This window comes from Odocoileus virginianus, chromosome 9 (assembly GCF_023699985.2).
Source record: "Odocoileus virginianus isolate 20LAN1187 ecotype Illinois chromosome 9, Ovbor_1.2, whole genome shotgun sequence".
Taxonomy (NCBI): Eukaryota; Metazoa; Chordata; class Mammalia; order Artiodactyla; family Cervidae; genus Odocoileus; species Odocoileus virginianus.
The window spans coordinates 49,926,140-49,937,511 of NC_069682.1; the positions used below are offsets into that span (position 1 = coordinate 49,926,140).

The following is an 11,372-nucleotide window of genomic DNA, read 5'->3' on the forward strand; positions in this document are numbered from 1 at the left end:
TACAGATGAGAAGACTACACAAACAAAGTTCATAATGGTGAATTAAAGTTATGTGGGTTATACTTAAACTCTCAGTTTGAACACTATTGTTGCATACATTTTTTTGTTGCTGTTACATATATTTTTGATATAAAAACCAAAGTTCAAAAAAAAAAAAAAACCAAAGCTAACTAATTTGCCTTCTTGTCATCTGCCTTTTAAAAATACAGGAAAAGACCTGCCTTCAAGACTTTAGGGGGCTAGCCTGTGACCAGGTAAGGTTGTATCGAGCTACTGCTCACTGAAACCCATTCTGCCCCTGTGATCACCACAAAGAGGTGTGCTGTCCATCAGCTAGATGGTCATTCTGGGGTGGGGACAGGACAAAGACCGCTGCCCACTCCTGAGGGCAGCACGGGGGTCTGATGAAATGACAGGTTTACCTCACGACACTGCAATTCTGTGAGCAGTTTAAGGAATGCTACAATAAAAGGAAGATCATAAGAACTTCACTGGTGGTCACGTGGTTAAGACTCTGCTCCCAATGCAGGGGGCACGGGTTTGACCCCTGGTCAGGGAACTAAGATCCCACAGGCTGCACAGTCCAGCCTTGGGAAAAAAAAAAAAAAGGAAAAAGGTAGATCACAGATGCTTATGAAGGTTTGCACAGCACCCCCAGAGGCCAGTAGGTCCAAGAGTGCCCCTAACACCTACGTGCACTGCAATCCGCCAGCCTGAGTGAGGATGAGATGGCTGGACAGCTGGCCTACTCGGCCGCCAGGACAGCCCCCTCAGTTATCCTTGTCATGGATCAATTTTTATAAAAGAAAGGGCAGGGGCAGATGAAACAAGTGTGGGCGTCACACTGGTACTACACACCAGGGAGTAGGATGCTGCTGCTAACAGTCAGCTAGAATCACCCAACCAGGCAGGAAGATGCAAGAGAAAATGGCACCAACAGAAACAGCATTTTAAGAAGGAAATCCCTTGCTGTCATGGTAAGGTGTGTGACAACACTGATTGTGCTTAACCCCCAACACCAATCACTGTCAATGTGTCTCCTTATCTATACAATTGGATAACAGCTACCCATGCAAGCTGTCCCGGGGATTAAGGCAGATGCACAGTAAGGAGCCTGGCTGCCTCTCAAGCGGATCGCTTCAGAGGGCTTGCAACTGGGGAGTGGGGGGTGGAGGGGGTAAGCCTCCTCCACATGAACTGTAGAGGAGAACAAACTGCTTCAAACTGAAAAGACAACTACAACTAGACAGTTAAAAAATACTCCAAAGATAATCTTTAAAGTACAGACATTCTAGTTTCATCTTAAAATGAAACTCAGTCATTAAACTGCACTAAAAATTTTAACTTTACATGTGATGAGCCTCATGATTCAAAAGTAAATACAGTCCAGTAAATGGCTTCCCTGGTGGCTTGGTGGTAAAGGCTCTGCCTGCCAATGCAGGAGACAGGTTCGATCCCTGGTCCAGGAAGATCCCACAGGCCTCAGAGTAACTAAGCCCATGTGCCACAGCTACCAAATCCTGTGCTCCTAGAGCCCATGCTCTGCAACAAGAGAAGCCACTGCAATGAGAAGCCCCTGCACTGCAACTAGAGTATCTCTCGCTCACCACAACTAGAGAAAAGCCTGTGCAGCAACAAAGATCCAGCAGAGCCCAAAATAAATAAATAATTTGAAAAAAAAACACAGCACAGTAAAAATTGTTACCTGGAATACAATTTCTTTTTTCAGTTAATTAAAAACAAAACAAAACAAGAAAACAGATGTGGCCTGGTTTCATGCATCAGAAAAAGTCTATCACGAAACTATCACTCTTTTTTATTTAAAAATCTTAACTTAAAGGACACAGCAAAATTTATTACAACTGGTCAAAAAGATCCTCACATTTTACTATCAAACCCTACAGCAGTACCTAAGTGAGCAGCAAAATGTAAAATATTAAAAGTGTTAAAATCCTTTGTACCTGCCAGAGGGTATACAAATCTGGTAATATGTGGCAAAAACAATAAAGTTTGTATTCCCTGACCCAGAATTTTTCATTATTTATCTTAAGAGATACCCTTTCATGATGAAAGACACTACTTAATAAAGGAAAATTCAATGGGACCGCCTAGCTAAAAATCAAACATTTGCTATGCTGCTAATCCCTTCCAATAATAGAAGGGAAACTAAAAGCCAGGCGGGTGGCACACACTCCCTGTGCAGAGCCCAGTCTGGCTGAGTTGAGGCTGTGACAGGGGCTCAAGGTCTTGGCCCCCAGCCCCCAATTCATTACCTCTGAGGCACCACAGGCCGGGACAGGTGAGTTCAGTCTAGCACATTTCCACTCCACCGGCCCAGAGAACAGAGGCACAGGGCTCTAGGCAGAGCTCTCTCTAAGAAAGAGGCTGGTCATCCCAGAGATAGCCAGGGCGGGGCAGAGCCCATAGGGGTAGCAAGTCAGCATTCCAATCCTCTGACTCTCAGGACTGCAGCTTTATAACCAATTGGCATAGAATTCCTTAGAACACAGCAACTGAGACTGTACATCCCACTTTGTAAACCACCATGTTTTCCGGTGCTCTGTGTTCAGTGTAGAAAAATTAAAAGGACAATAAAATTGTAAGTAACTCATAATGAATAAGGCTCATTTATACTCATACAGTCAAGGAATATTCACTGATCACTCATAAGGTATCACACAATTTAAAAATATTACTTGGGTTTAATGTGTCACGAATAAAAGACTACGGTTTCTGTCACAGAACCAAGTTTTAAAAACCAGTCACATGGACGCACCTACAAAGGTGAAAGATTCATGAGTAAAGTGGACCTCTGAAGTACACAGACAACCCCTGAAAAGGAAACATGAGGACATTTTCATGACATCCACTGAATGCATGATCTCACCAATGTGAATTACCAATATGTCTGCAAAACTCTTGGAATTGGAAACAATTCTTACCTGCTAAAGACAAAATCTTAAAAAAAAAAAAAAAAAAAATAAAGACAAAATCTATTAAATGTCTGCCAGTGCCAAGAACTAAGGCAGAACGTACCATTTCACTGATATAACATCCTCAAACAAAACTGGTGCAAAGGTGACAAAAGACAAAATCGAAACTAAAGACTGTTTTGGTAATCTAATCCTTAAATCTTCTGGGTTGAATTTCGACTGACCAGTAACAGACCACTATTAATCCTCTTCGGGCGATGTCACTACCCGAGCGTGGCCCTGCCATCAGGACATTAGGCCTAACAGTTCCTTCTTTTCATTTTTGGCCACCCCTCTTGACATACAGGATCTTAGTTCTCCAACCAGGGATGGAACCCATGCCCTCTGCACTGGAAGCGTGGAGTCTTAACCACGGACCGCCAAGTTCCCTCATTCCCTCTCTTAAATAAGGGGTAGCATCTTCATAAAATATGAATAGTCTCATTTTCTAGCATCTTTGTCACTTGTATTTAGGAAGCAGCTGAGGACACAGCTTCCTACTTATATCTCCTGTATTCCCCAACAGGCAGTAAGGGCAGGTTCCATGACCCTCATCTCAGTGGTCAAGCACTTGAGCTTGAGTTTCGTCCACTTTCAGGAAGGAAATTCAAGCACAGGCCCTGCGAACACAGACAGGAAGGACTGTGAGGGAGCAGGAGGCAGTCTGCAGCTCAATAATGCTCTGCTCTGCCCAGCCCACAAGAACATAAAAAGGAGCTCCATTGGGAAGCACTGCAGCCTTAACTGCTGTGTGGGGAGCACCGGGAGACCCACAAGGGCGCCATCAAGAGCTCAGAGTCTCTTCCACACTGCGTGTGCAAGAGCTGGCTGTCACATGCTACACCTGTCCCCCAAAGACACAGGAATTTGTCTCCTTCCTGGAAAACTGGCTAACCTCATTGGCTGAGATATGGCTCATCTACAGCACTATACACTCCAAACCTTGTACAAAGTACTTTTAAAAGGAGTTAGGGAATTTTTTTCAAGGGTGATTATATCTGTGTCTATTTGCAGACTTCCCTAAGGGTCTAGGGGTTGAGACTCTACTGTAGGGAATGTGGGTTTGGTCCTTGGTCAGGTAACTAAGATCCCACTTACCCTGTCATATAGCCCAAAAAAAAAATCATTTGTAGAACCAATTACACCCCAATAAATTTTTTGTACAAATCATGCTCATTTTATTCCCTGAACTTAGAAGCAAACTCTCACCTTGGATAAAACTCCACCTTGTTTCCTTACCCTCTGCACAGCTGCTGCACAGCACTTTAGTCATTCATTTGATACCCACTGAGCTTCGACTACAGCCCATGACCAAGGCAAGCACGTCATGCCTAGGCTCTGAGATGCGCCATCAGCAGCGTGCCAGCAATTCTGCCTGGTGGTAGCAGGGAAGTCAGCACAGGAACCAACACACAGGCCTGACTCCAAGTCCAGGACTGAGATGGAGCAAAGCACTAGTCTGTTTTTTTTTTTTTTTCTTTTTAGCACTAGTCTTTAGGGTAGCTCAGCCTGGAGCACAGAGCACCCACCCTCTGAGAGCACGGGGGCTCAAGAACACAAAGAGCCAAGAGATGCGTGGTATCTGTTCAGCCCCGGTAACACAGTGAATGAAAACCAAGAACATAAACTCACTGAGTGAAGGTTCTGGAAATGACTTGAGTTCTTCGGTCACGTAGAAGGATTCAGAGCAGGCCTGAGGAACAGCTCATTTTCATGTGGTTTTAACGGGTTACTCCACCTCACTCATTTTATCAACAAATGTCACTGAGTATCTGAGGCTAATGTGTGGGATTTACTTTTAGGGAAGTTAACTGAAGACAAAAGCTGACAAAAACCTTTTTATTTTGGACTAACTACAGACTAAAAGTTGCCCAAAGGTTTACAAGGAGGTCCAAAGACCTTTCTGACCCACCTCTAAACCTCCCTCAGAAGCCAGCACCTCAAGGACTCGGCACTCACCACAGTGACTTCCCAGAGACGCGGGCTGCTGTGCTGCTGCTAAGCTCATCACCTCCACTTTCTCTGTCAGTATTTCCCGGGCATGCAGCACGTGCCAGCCCCTGTTCTCTGCACAAACAGGCTCCCTGTGGACTTTACCTCACAGTAAAAGATTAAGTTATAATAAATATACTAAGTAGGACATTAGGAAAATGAAGTGTGGTGGGAAAACTAAGCAGGGAAGGGAAACAGGGAACAGGAGGTGGTGAGTTGCTTTTGAATTGTGGTGTTGGAGAAGACGTTTCAGAGTCCCTTGGACTGCACGGAGATCAAACCAGTCAATCCTAAAGGAAATCAGTCCTGAATATTCATTGGAAGGACTAATGCTGAAGCTCCAATACTTTGGCCACCTGATGCCAAGAACTGACTCAGTGGAAAAGACCCTGATGCTGAGAAAGACTGAAGGCAGGAGGAGAACAGGATGACAGAGAATGATGGTTGGATGGCATCACCAAGTTGATGGACATGAGTCTGAGCAAGCTCCGGGAGTTGGTGATGGACAGGGAGGCCTGGTGTGCTGCAGTTCACGGGGTTGCAAAGAGTCGGACGTGACTGAGCAACTGAAGTGAACTGAGTTGAAACAGCAAGCAGGCAGTTGGGGAAGGGCTACCTGCCCTGAGGCTAAAGGTAAGGACGCCAGTGATCTAGGTAGAGCCAGGAAGGAGCAAGGAAGTCTGCCAAGAGACAGGCTGAGAGGCCACTGTGGAAGGGGTCAGAATGAGACAGGGGCCAGAGGGAGGAGACTGGTTACAGAGGCTGGGAGTGGACTGACAGGCATCTCTGCCCACAAGGGTCTCCATCCCAGGCCACAATGGTTCCACAGTTGGGGCCCCCTCAGCAAAGCCGAGTCTCCTCCATGCGCCTCCCAAGTGTCTGTTCATCAGATAACCCCTGGATGCTCTGCCTTCACCACGTTTAAGAGGTCCAGGCAAGGGGCTCCAGCAGCATGTGTGCCCCTCACAGCCCCGTGCTGCTGGAAACAACAGCCACCCAGCTCCTGGCTTGGCCACATGCCATCAGAGGTGCCATCGGAGGTGACCCAAGTTCTGCAACCTTGACACAGGTGGAAGAAGAACTGCACAGCTCTCAGGCAGGAAGTTTCTCAAAGCCTGTGAGTCCTGCCTCATAATTTCATCCCTCAAAGTTTGGCAGGTGCCTTGATCCTGAAACTCACCACCACGTTTAACAAGACAGAAGCAAATAAATGAACATAAAATCTCAGGAGCTTTGGTTGAAGTTCCGCCTTGAGGCAACCAGATTATAGATGGGGCAGAATAACTGTTAAGTTAGCAGATAGTTTTTAAACAGACAACTAGCAAGGACAAAGGTGTCCAGCAGAGCCACCTTTCAAGTTATGACCCCTATCAAGCCTAAACCTGGAAACCAAAATAAAACGGAAACTTTCGTTTCCTTTCCCTGCATAGCACAACCGAGCAAATATTGAGAACTCATCTCTCAGGCACAAGAAAAGGCGAGTCCTTAATCCAGCCCCTCAACGCAAACAAGTTCGAACCCGCAGGGATGAGATCCTGACCCTCTCTTCTATGACTGCAACACAGGCACTGCTTCAAATGATGCCCTGGCGAGGCAGAAAGAACGTTTTTTTCTTACAAACTGGATGATTTTCACCCAGGAGATTAATTTACACCGCGTCAAGGAACAAAGCTCAATTCCGTGAGCTATAAACATAATGACCCAGACACAGGTTACGTGGCTCCAGGACCGGTGGCTTTCCCCCTCTCGCCCGCAGGACAGGAAAGACCCTCCCCAAGGCGGGGGCGCCCTGCACAGACCCCAGTCCCGGAGCGCGAGCTGCCCCAGGGGCGCCCGGCGGCCGCATGTCAGGTCTTTGGCCGCCCCCAGTGCGGCCCCGGCGCCCCGACCACGGCGCACGGCCTAGGCCTTCCCGCCGCTTCTGCGGCTGCACCGCCGACCCCGGCCCGCCCTGAGGGCTAGGAAAGGGGAGAGGGGGTCGCCGCCATTTCCGGCTGCGGGCGCGCGGCCCCGACGCCCTGCGCCGCGCCACCCCGCACCCCCTCACTCGGCCCCGCGTCACCCTCACCTCGCGCTCCGCCCCCGCTCGCTTAACCCGCCCCCGTCACCCCGACCCCCGCCCGCCTGCCCGGCCGCCAGGCCTGACGTGAGGCCGCCGGCCCGCCGCGAGCTCACCTGTCCGTGCGCCCGCCCGCCCGCCGACTCCGCGGCTCCGCTCTTCCCTGCGCGGCGCTCCTGGGCAGCCGGCCGACGCGCTCTTCAGCCGGGTCTGTGCCTTGGGACCCGGCGGCGGCAGCGACGGCGGGGGTAGCGGCAGAGGGCGCGGGAGCAGCACCGGCAGAAGCGGCGGGGGCGCGCACGCTCACGCACGCACCCGCACCGGCGCGCGCGCTCCCGGGAGGACGTGGGCGCCAGCGGATCGGAGCCGCCGGCTGGGCAGGCGGCGCGTGCGCCCAGAGCGCTGGGCGGAGGCTCCGCCCCATGGGGCGGAGCCCCAAGTGACAGGAGTGGACCAAGGCTCCCGAGCGCACCCCGGACAGCCCATGGGCGGGGCCCCAGGACCTGTGGGCGGAGCTCGCACAGCTGACTCGGAAGCTTCCTCCGCCTCGCACGGGCGGGGCCGAGGGGCCGGACCAAGGGCGGGGGCGGGGCCTGCTCGCCGGAGCGTCAGGTGCTCTCCCGTGCGCCCGCAGGTACTGAGGCCAGATTCGCCAAGGCGGGAGGTGGGGGGACTTGTCTTGCAGTTGAGTTTGCCCCATACTTTACGTAAGACTGAGAAATCGTAATTGATCTAGTCAAAGAACTGGAGAGGGAGCTGGTGGGAGATGACCCGGAGGCCGACGGTCCCTGAGCCACTGTTAGGGACTGACGTTTGCTCATCCCTGCAGCGCAGAGATGCGACTTCCTGCCTGCCTGCCCAATCACCGAAGTGCCACCGCCATTGTCCAGCCCCTCCCAGAACCACCCGCAAACAATGACTCAAAAGGGCAGTTGAACCAACTTCCACTCACTCCCCTGCCACCCAAGATACGACTCCTGCTCATCTCACTGACCCCTTGAGGAAGGGGAGACCTGCTCTCTACCCTTCCCTATCGCTCCTATGTCAGAAACAGTTCTACCATTTACTGAGTGCCTGCTTTGTACCTGGTACACTGCTATGTGTGCCAGTTTTCATCCTAGAAGCCATTCAACAGACTGATCAGTACTCCTCTGCCTCCTCACCCCCACATTTGCCCAATGGCCATTTCCCACTCAGCGGAGTCATATTCTTAACACAGAAATTTTATGATATCCAAGGCTCCCTGTGACATAGTGTGTGTTAGTTGCTCAGTCATGTATGACTCTTGCGACCCCATGAATTGTAGTCCACCAGGCTCCTCTGATGACACATTGAGTAAAATCCAGACTCTTTGCCACCAAGCTCCAGCCCCCTCTACCTCTGTCCTCTTACATCTCTGCCATCATGCTGGCTCTAAACTGCTCAGTCTGTCCCAGGCTTGGGGCCTGTAAGTGGCAGAGAGCTCAGGAAGTCGCCTGGCAGTCGTTAAATTGTGCAACATCAAACAGGCAGAAAGAAAAGGCCTATGAAAACCGAGAAGCAGAAGGGCCAGATTCATATCTATGTCCTTTGATTCAAGAGGATGAAAGATTCCAGGCAGAATCACAGAAGGAATGAGAGAATCAAATGGACCCGGTACCAATTTCAGAGTGAAGCTGAGTTCGGCACTGCAGAAATGAATGAAGCAGGCCTTAGTGAGTTTCTCCTTGACCTACTAATTCCTCTTTAGGAATAGTCTAAGAAAATATTCCCAAATACAGAAAAAGGTATATCACTAAGCTGCTCTTATAATAGTAAAAATGGAAACCTACAAGACATTCAAATGGAACAATATAGTTATAAAATGTATACAAAGTTACTTAATAACATTGAAAATTCTTTTAAGAGCTCCTGAAAGTAAAATGAGCAAAATGCATATGTTAAAAGTACATTATTACAAATATGTTTATAAAAAATAAGGTGCATGGGTGGTTCAATGGTAGAATTCTCACATGCCATATATGTTTATAAAATAAGTCAGCCTGTTTGGAGATAAAAAAACAGGAATACCATCAACTGTGGACAGTGGCTGCAGTCCAGTCCTGCCCTTCACAGGCCCTTTAGTGAGGTCAGGGGGGCACTCTTATCCTCACCCTGACAGGAAACTGGGACTTTATGGAAGCAACTGCCACAGCTGCCCTCCAATGCCAGCCCCACCACTTGCTACAGCCCTTCAAGCTCTCAAAGCTCATCTCATGGGTCAATTATTTTAGGGGAGCCACCTGAGGGCTAGGTCCATGTCAAGGTCATCCTTGTCCCCCACAAGGCCTAGCAAACTCTTACCCACAAGACATTTAAATAACTAAATAAATGAAGACCACTTGGAACCCATTTCATCGTCAGCAAGGGTAAATGCTGACCACAGGCAGTGGAGGAAGGTGCTTACCCCACTTGGCACAGCCTCACACCTCACGCTGTGTGGTGTGGACTGCCATGCTGTCATATACAATTCACATACAATTTGAAGTCATTCACTTTCCCTGCCTTTGCATCTGGGGCAAGTCGTGCTCTCTGACCCAAAGGAGGTCCAGTGCTCTCAGTAAAACGATTTCCCACTGGGCACATCCAAGACAGAAAGGGCATTGCATGGTGCCCTAGGACAGTGCAAACGGAGGCTCTCCCAGAAGTTTCGGGGAGGTGCAGCCACCACTCCAGGGCACAGCATTAAGAGAGAAAAGCAGAGCACAGGAAGTGTTAAGAATGGCAAGAGAATGAGAATACACATTCACATGTGTTTGTTTCTGCATGAAGAAAGCACTAGGAGGGTGAAGAGTTATTGGAAGATAGGTGGGGTCTGGGCAGGGAACAGGTTTGAGCCGGCCTGGTGTCCAACCTGTCAAGGATGCATATGCCCTTCCTGTACCACCACGGCTGTTAAGAGTTGCAAGTGGACAACCTCAGGAGTTCAGGCCCAAGTCCTTCAGTGTGTGAATGCTGGCTGGCCTGCCACCCTCTTGCTACAGTGCCCACCTGCATGGCTCTGGAAGCTTGGCCTGGACTCACTGTAGCTTGGCTGGCTCCTCCCCATCCTCCATACCCCTTCCCCAGAGAACCCCCCCCAGCTTTGTCAACACACCCTCTCATGGCACTGAAGATCTGAAATTTGCATTTGAGATCCTGTCTCTTGCCTGCCTCTCCCCAAGGTGCAGGCTCCTGACAACAGGATATGGTTGGGGTTATGGTCAGTTGGGGATATGGTTGGTTACCTGGCCACTCTTTCGCCACCTTCCTGAATGAAGACACATCACATGAGCTGAAGTCTGTTTTCCCCCAAAGAAATGCTTTATTGACAAATCACCATTATTTACTTTATGGAAAAGAGAAACCCAGGATACAGTCATTATCCCTGCATCCTGCCTTCCCACCACACCCCATCTGAGACTCCAAGGGAAAGAGCATGGAGCAGCATTCCTCCCAAGGCACAGCGTGGACTGCAGCCCCCCCGCCCCCAAAGTGTCTGAAGTGACCAGCACATGCAGGTACCAGGCAGCACATCACAGTCCAGCAGAGAGGACACTAAGCCGATGGCTCCTCCCCCTCGAAAGCACACACAGGTGGTCGAGGTCTCTGCCCACCAAGAGCCTGTAAGGCACAGAGCTGCCCCTCCAGATGCACCAGACATGGGGCCAGGGGTGAGGCTGCTGGGCTGTGGCAGCATCAGAGGAGAAAGAGATCTTTGTAGCTCCTGAGAAAAGGCAACAGCAGAGTCCCAGCTGACCCGAAGCCCCAGCCCTGACCTACCTGCAGGGTCTGCCTGCTGCTTGCCAGCCCCGGCATGTGGCATACCCACAGGCTGCAGCTGCTGACGGGGGAGGAGCCAGCTAGGGCTGGCTTGTGCAAGGGCAAGGCCAGCCTTCCATGGAGGGGCTGGTCTTTCTCCTGCCTCCATCCCCACTGGCCAGCAGGTGCTGCTGTGGTCACCAAGAGGAGAGAAGCCAGTTTCTACACAGGGATGGAGTGCACTCATGAAATAAAATACAGCACTGGCACAGCCGTGCTGCCCCTTGGCTGGATGCAGGGTTTTACATAATGCTCAAAACCCACTAAAGAATCCTCGTTTGTATATAAAAACATTATAAACAAAGCATAAGGCGATGTAAGGCGTGCATTTCAGCTTGAGTCCAAAGAAATACTTTCTAACTATGAGGCTAAAGCTGCTTCGCTTAGTTTTACTTTTTGAAAAACCCACTGCATTTATAGAAAATAAAGACTTTGCTTTTGTTAAAGCTAGATTGTTAGTGTAACAATTAGGCAGCTGCTGATAATCAGCTTCTTTCTGGAAGGTCTCAAAACATGGACAGTCTTCCTGT

At 49.7% G+C, this 11,372-nt stretch overlaps 1 protein-coding gene across 4 annotated transcripts in view; it reads right to left on the reverse strand.

Moving 5' to 3' along the window:
- The window catches only part of DNAJC5 (DnaJ heat shock protein family (Hsp40) member C5), a 29,771-nt gene extending 22,387 nt beyond the window's left edge, over positions 1–7,384 (reverse strand). The window contains exon 1 of one of the 4 annotated variants that reach the window (XR_011489542.1): positions 7,140–7,384. The gene's annotated coding sequence lies outside the window, so the exon portion shown is untranslated. The remainder of the gene's footprint in view (positions 1–7,139) is intronic. The other 3 variants (XM_020875358.2, XM_070472406.1, XM_020875357.2) reach the window with 3 other exon arrangements.
- Between the last annotated feature and the right edge of the window lie 3,988 nt (positions 7,385–11,372).